The sequence below is a fragment of the Panthera uncia genome (genome assembly GCF_023721935.1).
Source record: "Panthera uncia isolate 11264 chromosome C1 unlocalized genomic scaffold, Puncia_PCG_1.0 HiC_scaffold_4, whole genome shotgun sequence".
NCBI classification, from domain to species: domain Eukaryota; kingdom Metazoa; phylum Chordata; class Mammalia; order Carnivora; family Felidae; genus Panthera; species Panthera uncia.
Genome location: NW_026057585.1, coordinates 37,794,341 through 37,814,535, shown reverse-complemented (window position 1 = coordinate 37,814,535; position 20,195 = coordinate 37,794,341). Strand labels below are relative to the sequence as shown.

General features: G+C 36.4%; 1 long non-coding RNA gene across 1 annotated transcript in view; it reads right to left on the bottom strand.

Moving 5' to 3' along the window:
* Positions 1-20,195, bottom strand: part of LOC125912472 (uncharacterized) — a 95,549-nt gene that overhangs the window by 35,575 nt on the left and 39,779 nt on the right. The window contains exon 2 of the long non-coding RNA XR_007454758.1: positions 8,034-8,096. This is a non-coding gene — a long non-coding RNA (uncharacterized LOC125912472). The remainder of the gene's footprint in view (positions 1-8,033; positions 8,097-20,195) is intronic.

The following is a 20,195-nucleotide window of genomic DNA, read 5'->3' as shown; positions in this document are numbered from 1 at the left end:
CTGACAGCTCAGGGCCTGGAGTCTGCTTCGGATTCTGTGTCTCCCTCTCTCTCTGCTCCTCCCCTGCTCACACTCTGTATCTCTCTCAAAAATAAATAAAACTTAAAAAATGAAAAAAAATTATTTATGAAAAAAAGGAGAAAAGTAAGTAGAATTGGGCAGAAAGGGGACGTAGAAATGTGATATCATTGCAAATATGACTTCAGTTTATCCTCTTAGAAGCTCTGAAACTGAGATGATTGTTTAGAGATTATCTCAATCCAGGTAAGGGGACCAGATCTTTGTAATGCCACAGTAACCAGTCCCTGGTTGAGAACTCCTCTTTATTCTGGGAGGTGGTATAAACCTGGGAGTGATGGGTTCCTTTCAATCAAAAGCAATTATTGGAGAAGGACAAGGCTATGAGCTCTTAGCACATAATACTCACAGGATTTTGAGGAACGAACATCTTGATCGTGAGAGGTTTGGATGGTACAACACAGCATTCACTACACTAACTCTGACAATCTCCATCAAATTCCATCTTTGTTCTTCTAAGATGGAAATATCCTTATTTTTCTTCTGAACTCTTACTGAACTTTGCTATATATTTCTTATGACACTTTCTATCTTCTACTATATTTATAGATAAATCTAATCTAATCTTTTTATATTTAAAATTCCTTGGGTGAAGAATTTGAGTCTGATTTATCTTTGAGTTCTTTACTAAGTCTATTTCTGTACTTTCTCATTGTGTAATCAATATTTGTTTCATCTTGCAAACTTCTATTCATCTTCAGATCTCACCTTACAAATCATTTCCTCAAGAAACCTTCTCTAACTTCCCAGACTCAAAAAGGTTATCAGTGTTCATAACATCTTGTACATGTCTATCATTGCATTAATTACAATTACACTTAATTTGTCACAGAAGTAGTTGCTGGTAGAAAAAAAATCACGAAGGCAAGATCTATGTCTCCTTTGTTCGCCATCTTATCTCCAGAAATTAGCACAGTACTGACTGCATTACTAGTTGCCAAATAAATAGTTATTGAGTAAGTGAAAGGCTGGATGAATTAATAACTAAAGAGAATTCCCTTCAGAGTGAAAGTCACTTGGTAAAGAATAGAAATTAACGGTCATTACTGAATTGGGTTCCTGAGCTTTCTTTCCTCCCAAGACCATGCCAGGATCAGCAGCACCAAGGAGTTGCTTTAATGAGGAAAGGAAAAGATCAAAGTATTTCAGGCATTTCGATTGCAGGGCAGAGCTGAGTGAAAGACTACAGAGAGGTTGGTCATCTGGAAAGCATGAGGACCTTGAGTCTCTGAGGTTACAGATAAGATAAAGAACACTTCACTATGAGTCAGAGATGTAGGAAGGAAAATAATACTGTTGAAGCAAAACTTTGTCTTCTGTGCTACTTGATCACATCCCTCTATCAACAGTCAAAGGACTGCATTTTAGTATTGTTTTATTTTAGTATCCTTTCATTATTATTCTAGAGGATGGACTTTAGCATCAGAATATCTAGGTTCAACTCCTGTGTAAACCACTTGTGAAATGAGCTCTTTTAAAAACTCACTTGGGCTAATTTATAAAATAAAATTAATAGAAAAAGCTACCTCAGAACTATTGTAAGGAATACATTAAAAATTTTTTTTTAATGTTTATTTTTAAGAGAGACAGAGCATGAACAGAGAGAAAGGGAGACACGGAATCTGAAGCAGGCTCCAAGCTCTGAGCTGTCAGCACAGAGCCCAGCTCGAACTCACAAACTCTCTCTAGCCAAGCTGTGAGATCCTGACCTGAGCCCAAATCTGACGCTTAACCAACTGAGCGCCCCCCCGCCCCACACCCTTGTAAGAAACACATTTAAAAATCCATACAAAAGCACTTTGTTAGTGATAAGTCATCACCCCTATGATTAACTCAGGTAGTGACAGGCCAGGCTCAATAAAGAACGGAGCCTGGGCAGCTCAGTAAGTGGAGGGTCTAACTCTTGATTTCGGATTTCAGCTCAGGTCATAATTCCCAGGGTTGTGGGATTGAGCCCAGAGTTGGGCTTCACACTGAGTGTGGAGCCTGCTGAAAATTCTCTCTCTTCTCTCCCTCTCTCTCTCTCTCTCATTCTCTCTCTCTCTCTCTCTCTCTCTCTCTCTCCCCCCCCTCAAAAAAAAAGAAAAACCATCATGGCATTTACCCATAAGGTTATGGGCCATCTTTTTGTGAATACCTTATTTGGGGCAAGTTAAAAGTCTAAACGATTATTTTAAGTAATATAAGTGCTTTAGAAGGAAGCACCTGGTATTAGCAGGATACTAGCACAGGGATTCACTCAATGACTGCCTGCCAACTGATTGGTTGATATTCATGCCAATTAGGCCATAAATTTGGGGGCATTTGCAGTTGTTGTCAAGCCAGGTCATTACCAAATATCAATTATAATGTCTTTTATTTTTCATTGCATATTGAGATTTAGGAAAATAATTGGCTTACTTCTCCAGATCAAACTATATTCAGACCTTGTATTAGGTTTCTCATAGCCAAATATAATCTTCACTTCTTATGTCATTTTATTTATGAAGAAATGCTTAAGGTCCACAGGTTTGATGAAGATTCTGCTAAAAAATATGAACACATTTGTGACCACACGTGGCCCCTTGCCTTTTTGCCACATGACTGTGAGTATAGAGCACAGGCTGAGCATCAGTAAAGCTCTCTTTAGCCCTACCTTTTCTATGTGGCACTGTGAACACGGGCATACCCAGGCATGCCTGTGTTCTCCTCTGTAAAATTAGGCTTCTCTTTCAAGTAACATTTACCAAGCACCTACTACAATCAAGAAACTGTGCAGGGAAGAGATGGTGACTTAGGATGCCTTTGATGGCAGCATAGAACCTAATACCAGTGGTCTATTTTTTGAATCTTGAGGTTGCTTCCTTCTACTTTCAACCCATTTCTTCACATTTATCCTCCTCCCGTTCATTCCTTTGTAATATATGTATATATACATGTGTAATATATGTGTCCATATCTGGTCCCCCACTGAAGTAAGTTCCTTTGAGTGCAAGGACTCTATGATAATATACATTTACATACACACCCACACACACACACACACATATATATATATATATGTATATATATATATATATACATATATATATATATATATATATATTTACTCCCCATTCTCACCCATAGCATTGGCAAAGCAGTTAGACATAGCAGACACTAGATGAAATTATAAGGATAAAAAAATTAATAGCTATTATCAAAGGGGATTGGGTAAATGTCATAACAGAAGTTTAAGAAATTTACTCTGAATAACTGGAGCTTATTAAACTTCTAATGTGTTACCTCACAAGACAACTGTAACCAAACCAACATGAGTTGGTTCCTTGGTGAGTCAGAAACTAAACCAAGTTGAGTTGTCACACAAAGAAAACTTTATTTGAAGCATATAAGATCACAGGGAATGGCTGCCAAAGCTGTATCTCCCTGAGCAAGGGTGGATGGGATCTTTTTATTTAGTGTTAGGATGAATATTTAAATAAGAAAGCCTGGTCATCAGATGCAGAAGTGGGCATATGTTCACATGTGAGTCTTAACGAAACATGCCTAGACATACATTGTGTGCTATGCAAATGAGGCTTGAGCTCCTCCTCAGCTGGAGATTTTAGTAGTATAATGAGGTAAAGGTCATCATTAGTCATCCTAGAGGTTAGTCAGGGGCTAAGCTCAAACTGGTCTGGGTGGTCTAGGCAGCTGGAGGTCTTGTCAAGGCAGTCCCTATTGCTCAAGGGGCAGTTTTGTTTTCCATTTGCCTGAGATAAGAGATAAGCTGGAAAGAAGAGCTCAAGGGAAAATGTAGGACAAAAGTGGGTGAGTACAAGCAGGTGGGTAGTAAAGGTCCAGTCTTGGCATCTAGTTGGTGACACAAACATATAAGGCAGTGAAATATCTTTATTTTGTATAAAAAGAGTTCAAATTCAGTTAACCTAATAATTTGTAGATCAATCCTGGATTCAAACGAGAACTTGTCCAATTTTAAGTCTTATGATATTTCTACACAGTCATGTTTCCCAGGGTAATTACACATGAGAAAGAACATATCCTAGAGGGAAGGATTGGAAATAGTTTTCTGAAAGTGGTGATATTTGAGATAGATCTTGAGATCAGATAGGATTCTGAAAGAGAGATAAGACAGAAACACGGTTAGCAAAGGGAAGAATACAGGCCAGCAATTGGGGAGCTTGGAGGATGATTGGGCTAATAGTAATCCATGTGACCTATAGTTTTGGTATATGACTAGTAATCAAAAAATATTATCATATGAACATAATGCAAAATTATTTATATACTTTTGCTATTTTAAAAACATATGTGTCAGGGTGCCTGGACAACTCAGTCAGTTGAGTGTCTGACTCTTGATTTCACCTCAGGTCCTCAGGTCATGGTCCCTTGGAGCCTACTTAAGAGTCTCCCTCCCTCTGCCCCTCTTCCCCACTCGCATGCTCTCTCTCTCAAAATAAATAAATAAATAAATAAAAACAAAAAATAAAAGCATATGTATCAAGTTATGTTAGCCCCCTGCTCAGAATGCTTCAAGGTCTTTCCATTTCACTCAGAATAAATCCAAGATCCTTTCCACACGATCCCCAATGCTGCCGCAATGAATTCAGTAACTACTTTTTCTCTCTCACCCACTTAATATCATTTATACTAGTTTTTTTTTTCTTTTTTTGTACTTTTTCAACTTGCCAAGGCCTCACTTCAGGGTAACTGGCATTTTCTGGGTCTAGAAATTTTTTTTCCTGGAGACAGTTCTATTGCTTAATGTCTTGATATAGTCTAGTTTCTGTTCAACTGTCATCTCCTAAAAAGGTGGCTTGCCTAGCCATGCTATCTGAAATAACAACCCTCTTTACTCTACTCTGTAACCATTTATCCAGCCTATTGTTCTTCCTATTAGTTGTCTCCACCCAACATTAAAATAACTGTCAAGGTCATCAGAAATAAGAAACATCTGAAAAAATGTCACAGCCAAGAGGACCCTAAGGAGACCTGACACCTGAATATAATGTGGTATCTTGGATGGAATTCTGGGACACTAGGTAAAAACTAAGGAAATCTCAATAAACTATGAATTTAAGGTTTATACTATATTAATATGTAAGATGTCAGTAATAGGGAAAGTTAGGTATAAAAAAGCTCTCTGTAGTTAATAATTTTTCTATAAATCTAAAATAATCTAAAATAAAAATTTATTTTAAAAAAAAGTAGTGTGTGTACTGTTTGATTATTGTCCATTTTCCTAGAAATTCTTGTTCACTGCTTTATTACTAGTGTTAGAACAATGTCTGGCACATAACACACATTTCATAAGTATTTGATCAATCAATCAATTAATTAATTATGTAATTTATACCTCACATGAACCTTCTGATGGGCTCAAAGATCTTAAATAATATTTGCAAGGTTATACAAAGAGCAAGGGTTAGAATCAAGATTTAAACTCAATTCAAGCCAATTCCAAAGTGTGTCTCTTTAACCAGAATTTGGGACTGAAAAGGGAAATCCGAGTACAGAATTTGTATTTAGTGTAGGTGCAGTAGGGAATCATGGAAGGTTATGAGCAGAGATAGTAGCAAAGCAGATTTTGAAAGTGAAGAATGAATTAAGAAGGGTAAAGCCAGGGATGGGAGGACCAATTTGAAGATTGTGACAACTGATACAGACGAAAAGATATGATACCTAAGCCAGGTGGCAATGACAGTGCAAGAGATAGTATGGTATAGGAATATATAAGACTGACAAGTGACTCAAGGTCGTGAGCAAAGAGAAAAAATAGAGATTAAACTAAAGTTATGAGTCTGGATGACTGGAAAAATCATCATCAACTGGAATGAAGAATTGTAATTCCTTTCTGACCTTCCTACATATCCACATTCTCATATGCAGCAAATGAACATAAATATACAAAAATAGGAAATTCTTTGAAAAAGTTAAAAACACTACACAAAATATAAATTATTTTCAAAATGATTTTATTTAGTAGATTCCTAAGTAAAAAGCTAGAACAACAGAGTTTATTATGTCATCTTAGTATATGTTTTGCTTTATCTGACAAAGTGTGAAAGGTTTTAATTTATTCATGTCTCAGGTATACAACTTTGGTAATAAAAAAAATCCTTGTAGAAAGAATATTGAGACCTCTGGCCTTCACATCAGTCTTGGGGTTATTAAATGATAATTATAACTATTACTTACTATCTATCTAAGACTAACACACGTACAACTCACAGAACAAAAGAAAAAGAAAGGTGTTACCCTGGAGCAGAGTAATTTTTTTATGATCAATAGTCTATCATTAGCATAATGTTTATTTTATGCATCTGCAGACTTTTTGTCACCTGAATTGTGGTTTATAAGTATTAACCTATTGATCTTTGCTACTCTTCCATCCGCTATAAGAGTTGCAGATAAACATCATCGCATCTTTTTTTGTAGGTGAAGGACAAAACAATAGCAAACCTTTAGATATCTGATGACTGGACATGGCTAAAGAAAGATTCAGAATCCAAGGCTGTCTAACTACATAAATTCCTCAAGCTATCCTGAAGGCTTATGTTTTAGTTTATTTGCAACATTCAAGCTGATAATATGTTCTTTTCAATGCAAATCTAGAATGAGTACAATAACATAATACACATTATTTTACCCAGCATATGACATGTGATTTAACATGCTTTATAAATTATCAAATAACATACTGAAAGTATACTTGGCCTGTTTCACAAAGATCTACAGCCATTTATTTTCTTTTTGTATTTTTTTCAAGTTTTAGCAGTAATTTATTAAGCAAGATATCCTGATTTCTCCCCTGGAAAAGTGTCTTTCCATTCTCTAGGGAATTCATTACACTGGATAGCAATCTGATTTCCTCTAGGTAGTGAAGATCAGCTCTTTGAATGACCAAAACAATACACCCTTAAAAATAATAAAAGAATACATTTACAGGAATCTAAGAAATTCATTACAAATCCATTACTTTTCCTAAACACTTTTTTTTAATTCAGTTTGTGTGGATTTTTTAATAGAAAGCTTTATCTGGTCCATTTTTTCTCTAATTTATTTTGCTAAAGTAAACCTGACACAAGACTGAGTCCTGGGACCAACATCCGAGTTATATTTAATGAAAATTTAGAGCACAAAGCACTTCAATTATTCATATTTCCTGATTTATACTGAAAAATGGGTGCACATATGTGTGTTCTTTTGATAGGGTTCAAATTAGCAGTGAGCTTTTGAAAATTGGTCCTTAGTAACTTCAACAAATGTCTTTTTACCAGCTTATCTTGAGCAAAACAGACTTTTAAATCAAACTTCTATTTCATCTATTTCTTTCTTTATTACTGAAATGAATAAGGTAATTTTGTATGGAAACTTAAATGCTTATCAAAATTGGGAAGCAATAAGTACAACAATAAAGCCATTTGTTAGAAGCTTCATATATTATTATATTATATTATTATGACTAGAGTGATACATTTGTCTTTTCACAGGGAGTTACATGGATTTTTTTAAGCGGTGAACCCAGACATGTCATGTCTGTGCAAGCCACAGAACCAAAAATTATGTCCAGTTGAACCCGCTGTAATTTGTTTATGCAAAGAGACTTTAGAAGTGGGAACCAACAGCCCCCATTTCATCAGATGCAGCACAGAAAAAGACTCAGTCACAGGTCTGACAAATCCACATTCAGGTCCATATGGTCATTTATCCTCCCTATGTCTTTGAAAGTAAAATAATGTGAAGGCGGCATTTGAGTTTTTGGTGACAAATTACTTTTCTCAATGGAATCAAAGGCTGTGGCCATCTGCAGTGAAATAGATGAGCCACAGCTGGCTTTCATAATAATCAATCCTGATTGCGGCAGGACCGTGGCACTTCTGGATTGATTGTGAGGACCCGCTGTGACAAACAATACTGACCAATTCAGCTACATAGACAACCAGTTATTTCTCATGTTCAGATGCAGACTCTACCTCATGTCATCGGAGGGAAGGGAAGATGAAAATCGTCCAATATCCTTGGTCAGTGGTGGAAACCTGAAAATTCAGAAAATTCTTCAATCAGACTTGGAGACCTAAACGAGCTACATGACATGCCGATAGTGTGATTAGATGTATATTATATCAGCAAAATGGGGAACCATGGTTTACCAGGAATTCCTGTCATGCCTCCTCAACCTGCACATGCATCTTAGAGAATACATCCTTATGAATAACTCCTGCTATATGAAGAGTAGTCCACTTGATTCCAGTTTTTCTCTTATGTCCCCCTGGCACAGCTGATTCGGCCAGGGATGGACATCCATGAAAAGGCAGACAGTTCATAAGCATGGTAGTGACTTTGTGGTCCAAGCTAATCAAATTCCTCTTTTGGGAATTTGGAATGGGACATCAAAGACCCTGAGGTAGTTAGCTCTGAAGAATTATGCTCAAAAACTATATAATCTCTAAATTTCGGTAAACTGCCATAGGACAAACATTAGTGGCAAGAAAGGAAGAGTAACAACGGCTAACAAATGTCAAATACTTACCCTATGTCAGACACTCTGCTGAATGTTTGTCACCCACTATCTGTTCTAAACCTTGACCTCACTTCCCTATTAAACCTGTTGATAGGTGCTGTTTATATCCTTGTATAACTGATGAAAATTCTGAAATTTGGAGACATTATTTAAATTCCCCCGTCATGTAGATGTAAAATAAAGACAGATCCAAAGCTTAATTCTACTAGACTTCTCTTGATTATTCAGCTATAGAACTGGGAATCTATGGGGTTGGGGTGGAAAGAGAGAGAGAGAGAGAGAGAGAGGGGGGAAACACCATAAGGAGAAATAACCTTACTATATAGCCTTGAGATAGTGGTCTTCTTTTTGTATAGCTTCTGAACTGCAGTTCTCATAGATCTAAATATTCATTGATCTCTGTCCTCAGAGACATGTTCCCATGTCCCCCACTGTATCTCTAGATTCATGTATAGTACACAATACTTTGGGTAGAGCTATTGAGATAATTAAAGCAAAGGTCATAGTTTGTCTTCATTTCTTCAGATATTCATTTCAATGTTTGGTAATTCACATTGATTTCAGAGATTTGACCTTAGTATTGTGTGTTTGCCTGAATGAAAGATAACTAACTAGTGACTGTGAGGAAATGTGAAATCTGTGTTTTTTCAGCAATTTCCTACCTTTCAATTTATAAGGAAAGCCCAAGACTGAGTCAGAAAAAAGTTTATTTATTATTAATAATGTATATGATCTAAATATACATGTGCTTCTCCTTCCCTCTAGAATCACTTTCATATTGTGATATATTAAATCTGTTCCAAATGAACAGGTCACTAATAGTTTTAGCCTGTTAACAGTGTTTCAATCCTGGAAAGAAAATCTCAATGCGGGGAGAGCAGAACCCCTCCCTTTCTCCACTTTTTAGCAACTGGTTAAACTGTTACTCTAAAGATGAGTCACTGGGGGATTTATACCCAATGTTTTGTTTTTGTTTTTGTTTTTGTCTTTTTCTCAATGTCTGGAAAAGAAGAAGGCCTCAATAATTCAGACAGCCTGAACTTTCTGAAGAAGCCTGCTTTTTTATGTAGGAGCGACATTCAAAGGAGAACAAAAATCCTGTACTATTTTACAGCTTACACTGTTTGTGCATTTCGGTTCCCTTGATTTTACTATCCCCCACTTCGTTTGAAGATGGGAGTTTTCACTTCACTGCCAAGTTGGGTTAATTCACATTTCGACTGTTCAAAGGCAAGATTCCGCAAGGGCTCCAACACCAGCCATGTGGCTCAGTCTGGACCAGGCCTCCATACTGTCTGCGAGCCCATCAGCATCGGTGTGTTCCATGTTCCACAAGCAGACAGTACAATCACGGTCTCTTTTCCAGAGAGTCGACTACTGCTATGTTTGGCAGTAGTTAACTGTTTAAGCAAATGTAGGATACTGGAATAGCAATTCAAGCTGTATAATGAGACACAGAAATAGTTCCTTAGCATTTTCCATTACTTTCATAATGCTTCACCATCATTCTCCCTAAAAGTGTTTCTCTTTGTTTTATAAGGGGGAGGGAATAAAAGGTTATTTATTGCAAAAACGTAAAGATTCCTTTATTCTCTTTGATATTGTTCACAAATCCTGTGTCATTACAGACAAATTGTTGAGAAGATTTGCAGATAATCTTGTCTCAATTTTCTTAAAGTCATTCCGCTGTATTTTTCTCTTAGAGTAATGTCCTCACTATAATGGAATTTCAAATATATTAGCAGATATTGCCATCGATCTTCCTCCACAATAAATAACTATTAAATGTATATGTTGCATTCATATAAATAAAAAATAGAAAAACCGGTCAAATATATACATCAATATTTTACATGATTCCACTCATCTCTATAGCATATTTTTTGAGGATTAATGGCTCATTTTGCATTTCTTTGAGGTGTAGGGCTTTTGCTACACTGGCAAGTTCATATTGGGGCAGGAAAAAATAATTCAACAGAGTATATTGAAAGAGAAATTGAGAAAAACAATAAAACTGTATGCTACTTCAAACCCAACTAAATCCAGCTCCTTCAATACACACATACATTGAGATGTCTAATCGGGATTAAACCACGATATGCTGGTAAATATATATATTATGTATACATACATATATACATATTCATAAACACATATATACACACACATGCATATATATATATGTGAAAAGAGTCTACTGAAGTGATATTGTATGTTCACATCGAATGTTTTAAGAAATATTAAAATGTCTGCTTGTGATAAATATTATAAAGATATGACAGAATAAGAGTGCTAGACAGTGACAGAGGCATCATGCTATCACGTGATCATCTATACCAAGGCACCATTTGAATAGAGAACTGCCAAATTGATGGACTGCATTTTCAGTTTGGGGGAAGATCAATGCAGGCAGAGGATGCAACAAAGGCCTGAGACCTGGGCATGCTGGTTGTGTTCGAGGATCAGTGAGGGGGCCGAGGGGCTGGAATAGCTGGAAAGAGCAGAGGGTGGTAAGACTTGTAGTCAGAAAGGTACAGGTGAAGTAGTGTCTCACAGAGGCAATGGAAGGGCCTTGCGTTCTACTCCGGGAGAGAAGGAAGAGGATAATAGGAGAGTTCTAAGCAGAAGAGTAGCATGATCTGACACATATTTTTCATGTTGACTCTCTCACACTTGGTGGGTTTTTTTTCTTTTTTAAATGTTTATTTATTTATTTTCAGGGGAGGGAGGGTCAGAGAGAGGGAGAGAGAGAATCCCAAGCAGGCTCTGCAGTCAGCACAGAGCCCCATGCAGGGTTCGAACTCATGAACTGTGAGATCATGACCTGAGCCAAAATCAAGAGTCAGACGGTTAACCGACTGAGCCACCCAGGTGCCACTCACATTTGTTTTTTGTTTGTGTTTTTTAATTACTATGTGTGTTGTGAGATTAGGCAGGGCATGCACTGTCCAATTGGCTATGGTATATGATGATGCTTGTGGTATATGATGATGTGGTATATGATGATGTCTAGGCATGCTTCACTCATTCACTTTCCTTCTTTTTTTATTTTATTGAGGTAAAATTGGTATACAAGTTTATATTAGTTTCAGGTGTACAACATAATAATTCAATATTTGTATCCACTACAAAGTGATCACGACAATAAGTCTAGTTACCATCCAACACCATACAATTGATCCCCTTACCTCATTTCTCCCATTCCCACTCCTCTGAAAACTACCAATCAGTTCTCTGTATCAGAGCTTTGTTTTGTTTGTTTAGGTTTTTATATTTCACATGTAAGTGAAATAATATGGTATTTGTCTTTCTCTGTCTGATTTATTTCACTCAGCATAAGGTCCATCTGTGTTGTCACAAATGGCAAGATTTTCTTCTTTTTTATGGCGGAATAGTATTCCATTGTATATTATATTCTTCTTTACCTATTCATCCATCAATGTACACTTAAGTTGTTTTAATATCTTGGCTACTGTAAATAATGCTTCAATTAACATAAGGGTGCATTTCTCTTCTTGAATTAATATTTTCATTTTCTTTAGATAAATATCTAAAACTGGAACTGATGAACCAAACGGTAGTTCTATTTCAATTTTTTGAGAAACTTCCATATTGTTTTCCATAGTGGTTGTACCAATTTTTATTTCCACCAACGGTGTATAAGGGTTCCCTTTTCTCCAAATCCTCTCCAATACTTGTTATTTCTGGTCCTTTTGCTAATATCCATTCTAACAGGTGTGAGGTGATATTTCATTGTGGTTTTGATTTGCATTTCCCTGATAATTATTGCTATTGAACATCTTTTCATGTGCCTGTTGGCTCTCTGTATGCTTTCTTTGGAAAAATGACCATTTAGATCCTCTGCCCATTTCTTAATCACAGTGTTTGTTTGTTTGTTTGTTTTTGCTGTTGAATTGTTTGAGTGCTTTATATAATTTGTATATTTACTCCTTATTAGATGTGTGATTTGCAAATATTTTCTCCCATGAAGTAGGTTGTCTTTTCATTTTGTTGATGGTTTCCTTAATTGTGCAGAAGCTTTCTAGTTTGACACAGTCCCTCTCGTTGATTTTCGCTTTTGTTGCCTTTGGTTTTGGTCAGATCCAAAAATTCAATGCCAAGACTGATATCAGGGAGCTTACTGCCATGCTTTCTTCTAGGAGCTTTATGGTTTCAGGTCCCACATTCAAGTCTTTAATCCATTCTGAGTTAATTTTTATGTATAGTGTAAGCTAGATGTCCAGTTTCATTCTTTTGCCCGTGGCTGTCCAGTTTTCTCAACACCATTTATCGAAGAACTGTCCTTCTCCCCGTTGTATATTCTTGGCTTTTTTTGGTCATAAATTAATTTCCTGTATATGTGTGGGTTTATTTCTGAGATTTCTATTCTGTTCTATTGATCTATGTGTCTGTTTTTATGCCAATACCATACTATTTTGATTACTATACCTTTGTTGTACAGTTTGAAGGCCGAGAGTGTAATAACTCCAGTTTGTTCTTTCTGAAGATTGCTCTGGCAACTTGGGCTCTTTCGTGGTTCTGTACATATTTTATAATTCTTTGTTCTAGTTCTATGAAAAATGTTATTGGAATTTTGATAGGGGTTGAATCTGTAGATTGCTTTGGGTAATATGGACATTTTAATAATTTAGTTCTTCCAATCCATGAACATAGAAAGCTTGTTCATTTATTTGTGTCTTCTTCAAATTTTTTCAGTGTTTTATAATTTTCAGTGTATAGGTCTTTCAACTCCTTGGTTAATTTTACTCCTAGATATCTTATTCTTTTTTATGTAATTGTAAATGGGACTGCTTTCTGAATTTTTCTTTCTTTAGTTTGTTATTAGTGTGTAGAAATCAAGCAACTTCTTTATATTAATTTTGAATACTGTAACTTTCCTAAACTCATTTATTAATGCTAACGGTTTTTTGGCAAAGTCTGTAGGGTTTTCTATATGTAATATCATGTCATCTGTAAATATTTCTTCCTTTTCAATTTGGATGACTTTTATTTCTTTGTCTTGCCTAATTGCCGCAGCTAGGACTTTTTAATACAATGTTGAATAAAAGTGATGAGAGTGAGCATCTTTGTCTTGTTCGTGATCTTAAAGGGAAAGCTTTCAGGTTTTCACCATGCAGTAATGAGGCTCCTGTGGTTTTGTCATATATGGTTTTTATTATATTGAGGTACATTCCTCTAGACCCACTTTTTTGAGAGTTTTTTTTATCATAAATTGATGTTGAACTTTCAGTAAATACATTTTCTGCATCTATTGAGATGATTATATGATTTTATCCTTTATTTTATTAATGTGATATATCATGTAGATTGATGTGTGATGCTGAACCATCCTTGCATCTCTGGAATAAATTCCACTTGATCATGGTGCATGATCCTTTTAACGTATCATTTAATTTCATTTGCTATTATTTTTGTTGAGTATTTTTGTGTCTATGTTCATCAGGGATACTGGCCTGTAATTTTCTTTTTTGGGGGTGTCCTTGTTTGGTTTTGGTGTCAGGGTAATGATGGTCTTATAAAATAAGTTGGGAAGCATTTTCTCCTCTTCAATATTTTGTAGGAGTTTGGGAAGGCTAGCTATTAAATCTCCTTTGAATGTTTGGTAGAGTTCACCAGAGAAGCCATTTGCTTCTGTACTTTTGTTTTTTGGAGGTTTTTGAATATTTAAACTTCTTACTCATAAGTGATCTGTTCAGATTTTCTATTTCTTCGTGATTTAGTATTGGAAGATGGTATGTTTCTAGAAATTTATCCATTTTTTCTATGTTGTCCAATTTTTTGACATATAATTGTTCATAGTGGTCCTTTATGATCCTTTGTATTTCTGTGGTATTAGTTTTAACTTCCCTTTCATTTCTAATTGTATTCATCTGAGACTTTCCTCTTCTGTTTTTGCTGTATCCCGTAGATTTTAGATAAGTTGCATTTCCATTTTAATTTGTTTGTAACTTTTTTTTAAATTTCCCTTTTGATTTCTTCATTGACTCATGCTGTTTAGTCTCCACATATTTGCATTTTTTTCCAGTTGCCTTCTTAATTGATTTCTAACTTCATACCATTGTGATTAGAGAAGATGATTGATATGATTTCAATCCTCTTAAATTTATTGAGACTTCTTCTGTGTCGTAATATGTGATCTACCCTAGATAATTCCATGTGCTCTTGAGGAGAATGTGTATTCTGCTGCTTTTGGATGGAATGCTCTGTGTATATCTATCAAGTCTATCTAGTTCATGTGTCATTTAAAGTCTATGTTTCCCTATTGATTTTTTTAATGTTTATTTAATTATTTTTGAGAGAGAGAGAAAGTGAGAGATGAGCAGGGGCAGAGAGAGAGAGTCTCAAGCAGGCTTCAAGCTCTGTGTGGAGCCTAACTTAGGATTCAATCTCATGATTGTGAGAATATGACCTGAGCTGAAATCAAGAGTCAGATGCTCAACCAACTGAGCCATTCAGGCATTCCTCCTTATTGATTTTCTGCCTGATCATTCACTCTACCTATCTGGCCCCTGCTGGCATTTGAAATTGTGTCCCTTATTCTAGACAGTTTCTGTATTTAATCACATAATAGGAAACCATTCTTAAAACCCAAGCTCAAGGTGCCTGGGTGGCTCAGTTGGTTAAGTGTCCGGCTTCAGTTCAGGTCATGATCTCATAGTCCATGGGTTCAAGCCCTGCATCCAGCTCTCTGCTATCACCACAGAGCCTGCTTTAGATCCTCTGTCCCCCCCTCTCTCTCTGCCTCTCTCTCTCTCACTGTCTAAAATAAATAAACATTAATAATTAAAAAAAAATACACAAGCTCAAGTTGCTACCCTTTATGTTTCATTTTTTTTTCTTTCAATGCATCAGTTTTCCTCAGACATTGCCATGCTCACATTCTGAATTGTAAAATAGTTCTAAAACTTCCAAGTCTTCTGGAATTTGTTGTGTCACTCAGAATAGTTTAGGCCTAAAAACTAGACATACCAGAAGATCTTGAGCTTATTGCCAACTAGAGACCAGAATGATTCTAAAGATCTTTTAAATTTCCTTTTTTTTTAAAAGCATATTTATTTATTTTGAGACAGAACACAAGCAGGGGAGGGTCAGAGAGAGGGAGAGAGAGAGAGAGAAACCCAAGCAGGTTCTGTGCTGTCAGCACGGAGTCAACATGGGGCTCAATCCCATGTAAGATCATGAACTGAGCCAAAATTAAGAGTCAGATGCTTAACTGATTGAGCCACCCAGGTGCCCCAGATCTTTTAAATTTCTCTTGAAGAAGATCTGGGCAAAACTGGAAAAGGACTCATAAGTAGACAAAGTCATCCCCAGGGAATGAGGAGGTCAGCCATAGTGTATCCTAAAATTTACTCCACAACATACTGCTATAGAAAAAACAGCCGAAAATTCACTTCCAATATAGACTTGATGAAGGAAAGAAATATCCCAGAAGCAGAATAGGCATGTTTAGAAGTGGAAAGAAAACTATACACTCTTTGTTCTGATAATGACATCTGTAAGAGCCAAGTTGGTGGGGAAAAGAACCTCGGGTTTCTTTTTCTTACAAGTTTCCTTCCATTCAGCTTCCTTCTTGAGTACTAAGCATGTCAGTGGAGTTCAGAACTTTCACTACCATGCACAGAATCTACTATACACCCCAATTTAACATTTCATGGAAGATCAAAATGTCACTTATTAACATTTGGTTTGTCCTCATGGGATTCCTAGCACTGGCTCAATAATACTCTAGAATTGAGCTCATAGGGTCTATAAAATCTTCCAGGCAAATTTAATTTTTATTTGCCCCGTTTAATATGCATTACCAGTTAGATTTATTAAGCATGTACTATGTGTCAAGCACTCTGGGCTCTGGATATTAGGCCTTGGTTATAACAAGATTCATAAAAACTATTCTTTCCTTGATGAATGCATGTTCTAGTAGAGTAGACAGAACTATAAATAGGTATATAGTGATGTAGTCTATTAGGTGTTATTACTGAGGTAAAAATAAACTGTGAATACACAGAGGACACTATCTTTCTGAAGGAAGATCCCATGCAGAATTGAGCACCTCACTTTTCACTTGTCACTTTACATTTTAATTCATACTAGCATCCAGGAAAAAATAATTTCATGTATCACAAATCCTATAAGGTTGTAAAGGTAAGATAGTAGATGGGCTTCGATGACATCTTAAAGACATTGAATTGCATGCTATATAGCAATGGGAATACCCTGAGGGTGTTTAAGCAGAAGAGATACTTGATTGTAATTATATTCCCTCATTTGTATCCCTAGACCAGGCCTTTCCTCTGAGCATCTGATTCATATATCCAACAGCCTATATTATTTACTTCTCTCCTTAGAGGTATCACAAATCTTGCAAATAAAAAATATTCAATATTGATTTCTTTCTAATCTAGCCCCTCCCCTAATCTTTGCCATTTCTGACAGTGAGTGACGTGACCACCTACCCACTGCTAACTCCAGACACTTGGAAGCCATTCTCAAGTCTTCCATTTTCCTTATCCCCCATCAGCAAGTCCTTTAATTTTAATTTTCCTTTAATTTTTCCACCTCTAGGTTGCATTTAGGATCTGTCCCTTCCTATTTCCTTTACTCCCACCCTAGTCATGGTACAGACTCACTATGACAATGATTTCCTCCTGGGTTTTTCCACCTCCACTATGTCTTGCTCCAGGCCCTTCTCTATAGCAGCCAAAGAGTCCTCCACTTATTTATAGCATAGTGCCTAATTTGCATCCTTCATAAAACATATTGCAGCCTGTAATTAAATAAATGATGATGATACATGATAGATAGGTAGGTAGGGAAATAGACAAAAATGTAGACAGTTAAGTTGTTGTTATTTAGTTGTTTATTCTTTGTCTCCCCTATTAGACCATTACACTGCAACCTCCATGGGGTCTCTTACATCCACTGTAACCTCTACATCAAAGTGCTCAATGAATTTTTGTTGAAAGAATGAAATACACTTGGGGCACCTGGGTGGCTCAATCGGTTAAGCGTCCAACTCCTGATTATGGCTCAGGTCATGATTTCACAATTCCTGAGTTCGAGCCCCACATCCAGCTCTGTGCTGACGGCAGGTAGCGGCTTAGGATTCTCTCTCCCTCTCTCTCTGCCCCTCCCCCACTTGCATGCATTCTGTCTCTCAAAATAAATAAATAAACATGAAAAATTGTTTAAAAGAATGAGATACACTTTCCTTTTTTTGGTCATTTTCCTTGGAATTTATGTAACTAATTTCCATATATTTCCAACCTATTTAACTTAGGAGTCTAAAAATTCCTTCCTCTGACCACTTTTTACTAGGTGCAAAAGATTTGGAAAAGATAACATCTCATCCACCCCTTTTCACTGCAAAGCACTAGAAAACAATATTGCAGGGCATTTTCAAATGCTATAATTCCCATATATGGCCAATTTCTAGATTTGCTGGAATTTTTACTTAAATAGATATCCATTTAGTCTGTCATCAAAGTGAAGCAGATAGTTAAGTCTGCTTCTCTATTGTTGATGTCTTGAGCGAAATAAAAATAAATAAAACAATTCCACTCAAACATTGTTTATATATATAAGCAACATAGGTAACTTTGCATTGCAAGTACACATAAACATTTTTCTTGTGTTATTTCACTCCCAGATTCTAGCCAAAACATTAAAAAAAAAAGACTATTCTTGCAATCCTTGCAGAATTTCAAGCCTTAGTCAAAGAAGAAAATCCCAAAAATCTTTTCAGAAATCCTATTTGGGCGCTATTCCCAGCCTAATTTTGCAGACCAAGATGTTTGGGCAGTCCTGGTATGCCAGGGATAAGCAGTTGAGGATTTTTATCTGAACCAAACCCAAATTCCAGCCCTAATTAAAATACCACAACATTGTTAACTCCTTGACTATGTTAGACATTGGTTTAGTTGAACTAATTCCACTTCTGGAATACAGCCTCTCATTTACCTTCCTGCTGATTGCTTATATTTTCATTTCAGCTCCCCATTGTTTTTCAAAGGATAGAAGTATCGTCCCAGTTTTTGTTGCTATGCAAACATCTCTAGAGTTACATAAAGAAAGCAAAATTACTAAAGACAGATAATACAGGTATGGTAACAGAAACTTCTGGAACCTTCTGTCTTCTCCATTTTTCTTCCTCTGATGACAAGATGGTGCAAAAGATGTCTTGTGACATTTTATTTATATTTTCCTATACATTTTGAAGAAAGGAATACTGAATATATATGTGTGTGTATATATATGCATACATATATATACACACACACACACATATATATATATACACACACATATATACATATTTATATATATAACAATTCAAATGTTGGAATTTAAGTTCATAGTCCCCTATGTAGGAAGCATGAACAGGCAAGATGAGTGCAAACTCTTTCTGTGTTTATACAACCAAGTATATATGTAATTGATGCATAGAAACTACCATTCTGTAAGAATATGCCCTAAATTCTTTGAAATCCCATCAAAGAAAATCAGCAAAGGACACATGTTCTCTGTCCCTTGTCCCAAGACTGCTTCACGTAAGTATTCATCTTTTGATCCTGTTCCCTTCAAACCTTCTTTAAGCCCCTCAATTTTAACTTGCATTACCTGTTGTTAGCACCGCTGCTATACCCTCATTACTATTTCGCTGGGAGTTCTGGAACCTGGTATGAAGTCAAATATAAAGTGACAAGTGAAAACCAAAGGGTTTCGAAGTACAAATTGTATATGATCGTCTTGCCATAACAGAATAGTGTCATTGTCCTGCAAAATTAGAGATTCTATGCTCTTCTACTTCAGAGAATTAGCAGTATGAATGCTATTCGACAGCTAATGGGACTTCTAGAGAGATTTGGAAATGTTCCCCAGAAGTAGCAGAAGTAGGGTGTTCTTGGATTCCCCATATACTTTTCTCAACACATAAACATATCATTTATTAAGCTGAGAAATTGTTCACTGGCCACTTCCCCTAAGTGCTGGGCAAAAAGCAATGAGAGAAGTTCAAAAAATGTCTCTCTTGTGGAGCTCACATTCTAGTTGGGAAGATAGTTAACAAACAAATGAGTAAGTACAATGTATATTAGCTCAGAGGATGGCAAGAGCTGTAGGGAGAAGTAAGGCAGGAAAGGAGGACAGGACTGAGCTGGGAGTGGGAACGTTAGGCAGTAAATGGAATTTTAATAGAGTGACCAGGGAAGCCCTCACTACATAAAAGACATTTCATAAAAATCTTGAGTCATGCAGGCAAGGTATCTGGGGAAGGGCATGCTAGATAGAGGGGACAACGAATCAAAGGACTTGAAAAGGGTGCCTGCTTTGTGTGTTGGAGGCACAGCAAGAAGGCCAGAGGTCCAAGTGAAGAAGGTAGGGAGAAAGTGTAGGATATGATGTCAGAAAGGTCAGAAGGAGGGGGAAAGAGTCCAGGCAGGGGCTTGTTGGTCAGTGCAAGGACTTTGGCAGTTATGTTTTAACCTGAATGACACATGAAGCCTTTGGAGGTGTGTCAGTTTCCTAGGACTACCTTAGCAAATGACCACAAACCAAGTGGCTTAAAACAAGGGATATTTATTCTTTCTTAGTT